Genomic DNA, 11,128 nt, shown 5'->3' with positions numbered 1-11,128 from the left:
TGTACTTTTATCATTCCTCAGATATCCTTTTTAGTAGAAATAGCGATGCACATGTGCAAGCCAATCATATGAGTCATCTATGTGCAGTAATCAATCAGAAGCTACATAGTTTATCTGCAAATGCTCTTCATCAAAGGCTATTTAAAAAATGAAGAGAAATAAAATATATATTAAAATTATATATACAACCAAAGAATAATTTACCACATTGCATGGTATTTATACATCATTCAACACATATTTTGCCTTTATGTCCCTTCAAAATAATATTTAAATGAATACAGCTACATTATAATTTTTATTAAATACATATTATTTCAACAAACTTTTTAGAAAACATTGAGTATGTCCTCCTGTATCCCCTGCAGTGGCGACAGTCTGGAGCCCCTCCACCTGTTGATGGAACAAATCATGCAGAAGGGTTCGGTCTGTGTCCCCTGATTGCGAATTTGCGAGCTATAAAAAGACAAAATAAAATATGTTCTACAAATTCTTTGTCAAGATACAATTGTTAAAACATAATATTACGTTTTCTTACATTCTCCTCCAGCCACCTCATCCTTTGCCAGCGCTAGCAAGATGGCAGGAGCAGCGCCCAGGATGGATTCCTGGTCAGCTGTCAAAAATCAAGCACAAACACAAATCATTTTCAGTATGAGGAATATATGACAAGGTTTATATTATACACATCCTTGTTAAAAAACAAAAAATAAAAAAATATTTTCTACCAATTATTTATTGTGTTAAAACATAATCTGTTTTCTTACATAGTGTTCCAGCCACCTCCTCATCTGCCAGCGCCAACTAGATGGCTGGGGCAGTGTCATCCCCCGGTACTTGGTCGTCTGTCAGAGATGAAGCACAAACACAAATCATTGTTAGTATGAGGAATATGTGACAAGGCCTATATTATACACATCATTGTTGTATTCTGTTATGAACACATGATGAAAAACTCGTACAAACATTTTAATTCTAAAACACAATCCATTACGTTAACCGGCATCCTGAATGAACCTGTAGAAAAATCCCTTTTTAATGTTAAATACTGCAAACATAGTATTCTACTTGAAAATTACCTTGGATATCAGGGACGTCCACATCTGTCCCTAACTCATCCTCTGGACGACCCTCAAGCAGTGTCAATGGCAGCGGGGGAGAAGAGAGGTTGCTCCTTGGTGTCTCCATTGACACTGACCTGATGTACTGGGGGATTCTGTCCTTTGGCCATCTGAGATCTGTGAACATATAAAGTTGTATGTCAACATTAGATACATGTGATATTTTTTCTTTTGGGTAATGTATCTTTAGTTGTAATGCATGTAATCTTTATTTCCTCTGATAAAAATAACAACCTATTTAAAATTATATATATATAAACACATGAAGTATATATATAGATATATTTTTTTTATTTCAGATTTTTTATGATTCAGATAGAGCATGAATTTTTAATCAACCTTCTAATTTACTCGTATTATCAATTTTTCTTCTTTCTATGGCTATCTTTATTTGAAAAATAATGTATCTAAGCTAAGGAGGCAGCCAATTTTAGTTTCAGCATCCTGTACAGCACTATTTTATTGGTGGCCACCAATTAGCAAAATCAATCCATGTTTTAAAAATAAAATGGGCCTGCTACTAAACTTACATTCTTGATTTTCAAATAAAGATCAAAAGAGAATTAAATAAAATGAATAATAGGATTACATTAGAAGGTAGGTAATGCTCTACCATGAAATAAAATATATAGGTTCAGTGTCATTGAAAATACATCATTTATAAATATAATACCCAATATAATAAATGCTACTTACAAGCCCTAATGAGCAATTGTAGCACCCTGTAATGCTCCTTTTCACGCCGTCTAAGGTCAGAAAACCTCCGGAGGCAATGACGACGCAACCTTCTCACACCCAAGACGTGATACATTTGTCTCAACATTTCATAGACAATATTGTTGCGATCTTCATGTGCGACTCCACGTAGTCCTCCAATTCTCTTCGGGAAGTACTTGTTCATCCCGTATACAAGACAGACAAGTTCTCCCTCAGAGAATGGAGGTGGGCGCACCATGATCAACTATGAAATGTTATGAAAAAAAAGGTTATCTGGGACACTAATGATACAATTTTTGAGCAATCTGATTGGTTATAGAGTAGAAAAAGTATTGTAACTTTTGATTTGATGTTTTTATTGATCATGTGATAATGCCCTTTATGTGAAACTTGGAAAATAATCCATAAGTAATAATGTATTTTTAATTTTTATCCCTATATCTATTAGTGCACCAAATGTGGAACAATAATATTGTTTGATTTAGAAAAGGTATACAATTTTAATAAAGTTTCTAATTTACTTTTATTATGTAATATACTTCATTCTCTGCAGCATCGAACATAAGCTTTCTGTGTTTTAAGACTCTCATTATTCAAACCATTGTACATACAGTATCTCTGTTAATATACTCATTGAGATATATATATATATATATTCACAACCACAAAAAAATAATAATATATATCTATATATCTATAAATGTGTATATATATATATATATATATATATATATATATATATATATATATATATATATATATAAATAAATATGTATATTAATGTGTATATATATATATATATATATATATATATACAGTATATATAAATATATATATATATATATATATATATATATATATATATGAAAATATATATATATTATTCTCATTTGCTTTTATCTTTCATCTTCAAATTATTATTTTTTTCTAAAAATACTTTAATAGTTAAGCAATTAAGAATTGAATAATCATTTATACTTTACAATTTTTTTCTTGCGTCATGTTTGTCAATAATGCAAAATTCACATTAAATTAATTTGTGGGGGCGTGTCTGGGCAGCAGCCATGGTAGGTTGCAAAATTGAGAGCGGGGAAAAGAAGAGCTTGTAAAATCACCGTTTTACAGATAACCATAGCAAGATTCGCTGACAAAACCTACTAAGAACGATTAATTATCTCTTGCGGAACAGCACAATGTATAGTTTATAAGGGAATTCCCGCTACACAATCAGGACTATCAATGTTTATTTATACTAGGTGCAATCTTCACAATGTGGTTTCATTTCAGTTTTATAATTTACCTCCCAAAAAGTGCCATGGTAATATTTTCATGACTCACTTTCTGGGCAACTTATTAGTGAAATAATTTGTATAGAGGTAAAACAAAAGAATAAAATTGGAGGTATCATATTAGAAATCTTTGTTATAATTAAAGGGACAGTACACTGTAAAATTGTTTTTCCATAAATGTATTTTAAATGACTTGTTATACCAACTGCAGAGTATAAAATATTTGAGAAATTGCATTTTCGGGTTTATTTGTTTATCTGAAGTAGCTGGTTTTGTGCTTTGAAACCACAGCCTATTACAATGGGTTGAGCTTCAGGTAATATCAGATCTCATTATGTTAACACTTGGTGTACACAGACTTGCTTCCTTATCTTATATTTGTCTGGAACACCAAAGCTCAATACATAGAGAGAACAATGGAAAATTATCATTTCATTACTTAACTATCATGCCCCCCATTGTGAGTTTAATTCCTTCTGCTGATTGTGTTTACTTAGGCTTGTCAATAGCGTATACGCCAGTATCAAAACTTTCAGTATAGGTTGGGAAACCACAGGCTAAATCAGCTATTTCAAATGTCGAAATATGAGTAAAGGAGCTACTTGCAACCAATTTAATACACTCTGGCAGGTAAAAAGGATCATTGGAATAATTTAAAGGGGAGAAAGCTTTTGGGTGAACTGTCCCTTTAAGAATATATCCAAAAGTATATTTGAATGAATATATGTATTGTCCATATTGACTGTTCAAATTTTTGATAGTTTGTGTATTTACATTGTGCCTTACCTCAATAAAAAAAATGTATGGGAAAAAATTAATTTGTACGTATAATACACAATATAATAAATTACATTTACATCTCCCAATCAGTGACCTTATCGCTATGTAGCACTCCAATTCTCTCCCCCTCAGGTCACTGAACCTGCGGAGACATTGACGGCGCAACCGTCGGATGCCAGACACTTGTCTCATCCGCCCCATCATCTCATAGATGATGCTGTCCCTGTCCTCATGCGCTATCCCCCTCACTGCTCCAATTCTCTTGGGAAGTAACGGTTCATTCCTTACACCAATATCACCAATTCCCCATCTGTAAATACTGGAGGTCGGGTCATCTCTAAAAATCACTTTCACTCTAAATTAATTTTTAAGTGTGACACAACTACCCCAAGTAGAGAGCAATCTGATTGGTTATTGACAATGGAAACAAATTATTAATGTTTGATTGGCAGATTATATTCATCATGTGTTCATGACCATTGCTATGTAATCCACAGTGAAACTGTAATCATATTATATAATATGCGTCACCAATGACTGAGTTATGAAAAGTGTATCCAGTAACAATATATATTTTTTCTGTTTCACTAATGATCCAAGTATAAAACAAATTGAATGTATATTTATTTAAATAAGTATATTGAATCAATGGTGGGACTAATTGGATTGATGAAGTAATTGATTATATAACAATATCAATTTTATAAATCAACAAGTTAATTTTAAAAATTACATTTGTCTGAACATTTAATATTATATGCGACATCAATGACGGACTTATGAATAGGATGTACTAAAAGAATTGAATAACTGCGTCAAAAAGATAATACTCTTAAAAAATGTAATTTATGATTGTATATTTAATTGTTAACGGCTGATTGTTTACGTATTGACTAATTAACTATAAAATGGGCATGGGAAATGGAGTCTAATACGTGTTTCTTAGTAAACTTCTATGTGTGAGCTCAGTAAGAGTAATTCTTTTTTTTTTTTTTTTTGCGACTTTGTTGTATTTTCTTTTTTGGACTGTATTCGGTGTCTGCGGAGACTGGTAAGTCAAAATCCAGGCACAATATACAGTTCAATTTTGAACAGAACCTGGTGCTAGTAACCAAGTTTTTGGATCACTATGATTTAAATTTATGGTTCAAAAGCCCAACAGACTACTCTCTCTAGAAAACAACAGATCTGGAGAGATATAGCTGGCAGTGTCTCTGCCGAAGGCACTCATGCGAAATCGGTGGAGCACTGTAAAAAAAGGTTCTTAGACATCAAGAGAATCTTAAAGGCCAAGCTGACCAGGGAGAGGCAGTCTGCACGCACTACAGGCGGTGGTGATGCGTATACAGCTGAGTTCTCTCCATATGAGACTCAGCTGATGGAGAAGTTGGGGGAAATATGATGCTCGGTCTGGATTTGGTCGGGCATGATACTGACGAGTTGGCAGGTAATTAAAGTTCTATTACATGCGTTATTTATCTCGCAAATTATTTTGTTTGAAATTATAGGCCTTTTGTTTTTTTGACATTATTATATGCAATAATATTTCTACTAATTTTTTTTATATGTTTTCCAGCCTCTACCAGTGCAGCTGCTGCAGCTAAAGCAGCTGCTGCCACTGATGATGATGCCACACTACAATTGGCTGTCAGTATCCATACTGAGTCCAGCTATAGCTTCTTCCCAGCAGCCACACAGCCTGACCTTATGGATCATCACCTGAGTATTGCTTGATGATTGTTTGGCTACGTTTAAACACCAATCATCAAGTTCTACCTATGTGCTCTCCTAAGCATACATTTAAAACAATCTAACAAGAGAACCAAGAAAAATGTTAATTGGATTTATTTCTAAAGTTCCTTCAAATTGCATGCTCTATCACAATCATTAGCCTTCTATTTTTAATAGAATATCCCTTTAACCTCTGCAAACATCGCCATTATCACACATATACATGTTATACATGTATATATATATATATATATATAAATAAAAATATATATATATATGCCTCAATTAAAACTTATAACTGTTTTTATTGGTAACATTTTTACATGCACGTCCATGTGGATCAGAGCTAGATATTCTCAGCGCAACAGCATTTTCAATACTGAAGCTTCTCACAGCACCAGTGGGGCTTGTATCATGTCAGTAATTAGAAAACAGAGTCTAAATTTTTTTTAAAAAAGCTCTTTTGGTTCTCTTAACAAGTGCTGTGTTGAAAATGTTGGTGCACGGTGAATACTTAAATACACGTTTGAAACAGCTATAGCTTTTATTAGGAGCACTTTTGTTACTACATGTATATAGCAAAAATGAAATGCAATAATGTGGATTCAAAACTTTGATGGAATATCCCTTTAAGATAACATTAACTATCGGAATCTTGCATGTTAAAATACAGTGTCTTACATTTATTATTTCGATATGAATCATGAAAGCTATATGTTTACTTTTATTTACCTTTAATCTTTCACTTTACATTAAGTGTTATATTATTTTTATTTTCCCATTTCTTTAGATACCGGACGTGCACACAATTTATTTGAGGAGATCGCCGGGTGTCTTCAAGAGATGAGAGCAATTGTGGAGGAGGAGTCCCTGGGAGAGAACCGATATCAGGAATCCCAGTTGCAGGAAATCTCCCAGGAAACATAAGATACAGATGTTCTCATCCCTGCTGCCCCTCCTGCCCCAGAAGACCTAGCTTCTATGAACCCTGGTGCCACTCCTGCCCCAGCTGCTCGTGCCCCAGCAGCTCATGGCCGTTCTGACCCTGGCCACAAACTGCTTCAAATAAATTAAGTTTAAGCAGTTGTGAAATATTAAATCTGGCCAGGCAGTGCAGGGCTGATCACCAAGAGTTGCATGGGGCATTGAGATTATCTGTCGAGCAACAGGGGCATATATTAGAGAGGGGCATTCAAGTAGATAGGGAAAGATTAGATTTAGAGAGGGAAAGACTGAGAATAGAAAGAGAAAGAATAGATTTAGAGAGGGAAAAATTTGTATACGAAAGGCAGAAGTATAGTGCAAGATTAGACTTAGAGAGGGAAAGAGATTTATATGAAAGACAGAGGGATAGTGATAGGTTAAATTATGATAGGTAGAGGTTAGCTGTAGACAGGGCCATGGTAGCTGTAGAGCAGGCTGAATTGGATCATAGGGAGAGCGCAGACGATGACAACCGGCATTTTAACAGAAATTTTTAATGTTAATTCATGGCCAGTCAGCAAGGGAGAGATCTCCCCCACAGTCTCCCCATGCCTCTAAGCGTGCAAAAGACTAGAACGTTTATTTTTGTTTTTTACATCAATTTATTTAAAATCTAATTTATGTTTAATTTTTCTTATGCATGTAATTTATATTATATTTTTTCTTATTTTCAGAAAATATCAATAAATGATATTCTGGCCTAATAAATGTGTTTGTTATTATTTTATTCACATAATACAAATTTTACAAATGCTTGCTGATCAAATTCAATGCATGGGTAAGATATACTTTTCTCTGCTTATTAAAGGGTCAATCTACACCATTTTTGTTTTTAATTTTTAAAAAAAGAAAACCATTCATTATATAGTCACAAGTTTAGGCATAAACAACTCACTTCTATTAAAAGGTACATTAATTTCAGGAGTCATAAGTAGCACGTGATAGTAAAGTAATTTGAAATTTAATTAGATTATGTAAATTTATTCATCCTCATGTTTCCTTTTTTTTTTTTAAAAAAACCCTTTTTTCATTAAAGGGACACTGAACACAAATATTTTCTTTTAATAAAGCATGCAATAGTAAGAAAATATATAATTTTCTTATATTAGCAATTTATATTTGTTCTCTTGCTATCTTTATTTAAAAAAATAAGGCATCTATGCTAAGGAAAATGTTAATTTTTGGTTCATATTGATGGATGCATTTATCCACAAATCAGCAAGAACAACCCAGGTTGAGAACAAAAAATGTCACGTCTTTAAATATTACAATCTTGCTTTTCAAATCCAGATAGCAAGAGAAATAAGATTAATTGACTATATGAGAAAATTAGAAGGTTTCTTAAAACTGCATTCTCTCTATCTCTCTCTCTCACAGGGAAGGGGACTGCACTCTCAGACTGGGCTGTGTAAACATCCTATGAACCTACAACATGCTCAGCCCTGGGTGCTCACTGGCACTCACAGGAAGCTATGCTGTCTCCAGAGTCACAGGAAGTTAGGCACAGACAGGCCTGGGTGCAAGGACAATAGTGAAAATTACAAAAGAAATTAATTTAAAAGAAAACACTCAGAAAAAGTCCATAACTCACTCACAATCTCTCAGCTAAGATTAAAATAAAAAATTGAAGGGTTAGTCACCGCATTTTGACAAATGGGACAAGCACAGGTACCTCATCAAGGTCCCTTCCAAAACCTGTGTCCCTCAAAAGCAGCCACACAATGTAAGCTCTCAATCCAACAAACTGTGAACAAGTGAAAGGTGCAAACCTTCTATTTTTTATTTTATTCTTAGCTGAGAGATTGTAAAAGAGTGCTGGAGTTTCTCTCTCTCTCTCTCTCTCTCTCTCTCTCTCTCTCTCTCTCTCTCTCTCTCTCTCTATATATATATATATATATATATATATATATATATATATATATATATATATATATAAGTGAGTGCTGGGTTTTCTCTGTGTGTTGTATTAATTTGTTTTGTAATTTTCCCTATGGTTCTTGCACCCAGACCTGTCTGGGGTTAACTGTTTGTGGCTCTGGGGACAGCACAGCTTCCTGTGAGTGCCAGTGGCACCCAGGGCTGAGCATGTTGCAGGGTCATGGGATGTGTACCCGGTCCGGTATGAGAGTGCAGTTCCCTTCCGTGTTTTGTATATGTCTAGGGTGGTTACATATTCCTGTGCACCCTTCCCTTGTTTTCAGTTTGTTTGGATTTGAAACTTTGCATTGTGTGGCTGTTTTAGGGTCTCAGGTATTGGAGAGGACCTTGACGTGGTACCTGAGCTTGTCCCATTTGGCCAGATGCGGTGACTAACCTTTCCATTTTTGCTTTTAAATCTTAGCTGAGAGCTTGTAAGTGAGTGCTGGGTTTTCTCTGTGTGTTGTATTAATTTGTTTTGTAATTTTCCCTATGGTTCTTGCACCCAGACCTGTCTGGGGTTAACTGCTTGTGGCTCTGGGGACAGCACAGCTTCCTGTGAGTGCCAGTGGCACCCAGGGCTGAGCATGTTGCAGGGTCATGGGATGTGTACCCGGTCCCTTATGAGAGTGCAGTTCCCTTCCGTGTTTTGTATATGTCTAGGGTGGTTACATATTCCTGTGCACCCTTTTCTTGTTTTCAGTTTGTTTGGATTTGTAAGTTTGCATTGTGTGGCTGTTTTAGGGTCTCAGGTATTGGAGAGGACCTTGACGTGGTACCTGAGCTTGTCCCATTTGGCCAGATGCGGTGACTAACCTTTCCATTTTTGCTTTTAAATCTTAGCTGAGAGCTTGTAAGTGAGTGCTGGGTTTTCTCTGTGTGTTGTATTAATTTGTTTTGTAATTTTCCCTATGGTTCTTGCACCCAGACCTGTCTGGGGTTAACTGCTTGTGACTCTGGGGACAGCACAGCTTCCTGTGAGTGCCAGTGGCACCCAGGGCTGAGCATGTTGCAGGGTCATGGGATGTGTACCCGGTCTGGTATGAGAGTGCAGTTCCCTTCCGCGTTTTATATATATATATATATATATATATATATATATATATATATATATATATATATATATATATATATATATATATATATATATATAATATCTCACAAACGTGAGTACACCCCTCACATTTTTGTAAATATTTTATTATATCTTTTCATGTGACAACACTGAAGAAATGACACTTTGCTGCAATGTAAAGTAGTGAGTGTACAGCCTGCATAACAGTGTAAATTTTGCTGTCCCCCTCAAAAAAACTCAACACACAGCCATTAATGTCTAAATCGTTGTCAATTAGCTATTTTCCCTCCCCGGTGTCATGTAACCCGTTAGTGTTACAAGGTCTCAGGTGTGAATGGGGAGCAGGTATGTTAAATTTGGTGTTATCGCTCTTACACTCTCTCATACTGGTCACTGGAAGTTCAACATGGCACCTCACGGCTAAGGACATGGATTACTGTAACCATGTCCTGTGGTCCGATGAGACCAAGATAAACTTAGTTAGTCCAGATGGTGTCAGCGTGTGTGGCGGCAACCAGGTGAGGAGTACAAAGACAAGTGTGTCTTGCCTACAGTCAAGCATAGTGGTGGGAGTGTCATGGTCTGGGCCTGCATGAGTGATGCCGGCACTGGAGAGCTACAGTTCATTGAGGTAAACATGACTGCCAACATGTACTGTGACATACTGAAGCAGAACATGATCCCCTCCCTTCGGAGACTGGGCTGCAGGGCAGTATTCAAACATGATAACGGCCCCAAACACACCTCCAAGACCACCAATGCCTTGCTAAAGAAGCTGAGGGTAAAGGCGATGGACGGGTCAAGCATATCTCCAGACCTAAACCCTATTGAGCTTCTGTGGGGCAGCCTCAAACGCAAGGTCTCTAACATCCAACAGCTCCGTGATTTTGTCATGGAGGAGTGGAAGAGGACTCCAGTGGCAACCTGTGAAGATCTGGTGAACTCCATGCCCAAGAGGGTTAAGGCAGTGCTGGAAAATAATGGTGGCCACACAAAATATCGACACTTTGGGACCAATTTGGGCATTTTCACTTAGGGGTGTACTCACTTTTATTGCCAACCCTTCAGACATTAATGGCTGTGTGTTGAGTTATTTTGAGGAGACAGCACATTTAGACTGTTATACAGGCTGTACACTCACTACATTACATTGTAGCAAAGTGTCATTTCTTCAGTGTTGTCACATGAAAATATATAATAACATGTTTGCAAAAATGTGAGGGGTGTACTCACTTTTGTGAGATACTGTACATATATAAATATATATATATATATATATATATATATATATATATATATATATATATATATATATATTGACATTGGCTTACACATGTATTCATTTCTAAACCTGTACTGCATTGCTTCTCCTTCAACAAATGATAGCAACAGAATGAATAAAAGTTTTTGCTATGTGTGAAATGTAAAGTTGTTTAAAGGGACAGGGAAATACAAAAAAAAATATTTATGATTTAAATAGGGAATGTAATTTTAAACAACTTTCCAATTTACTT

General features: G+C 35.5%; 1 long non-coding RNA gene across 1 annotated transcript; it reads right to left on the bottom strand.

The window, feature by feature from the left end:
• Positions 1-285: 285 nt before the first annotated feature.
• LOC128665185 (uncharacterized) lies at positions 286-1,194 on the bottom strand. Its single transcript, XR_008403022.1, has 4 exons — positions 1,080-1,194; positions 768-845; positions 539-616; positions 286-456 (listed from the first exon to the last, which is right to left on the bottom strand). It is a non-coding gene; the product is annotated as an uncharacterized LOC128665185 (long non-coding RNA).
• Between the last annotated feature and the right edge of the window lie 9,934 nt (positions 1,195-11,128).

This window comes from Bombina bombina, chromosome 6 (assembly GCF_027579735.1).
Source record: "Bombina bombina isolate aBomBom1 chromosome 6, aBomBom1.pri, whole genome shotgun sequence".
Taxonomy (NCBI): Eukaryota; Metazoa; Chordata; class Amphibia; order Anura; family Bombinatoridae; genus Bombina; species Bombina bombina.
The sequence above is the reverse complement of the archived record's forward strand: the minus strand, read 5'-3'. Positions and strand labels throughout refer to the sequence as shown.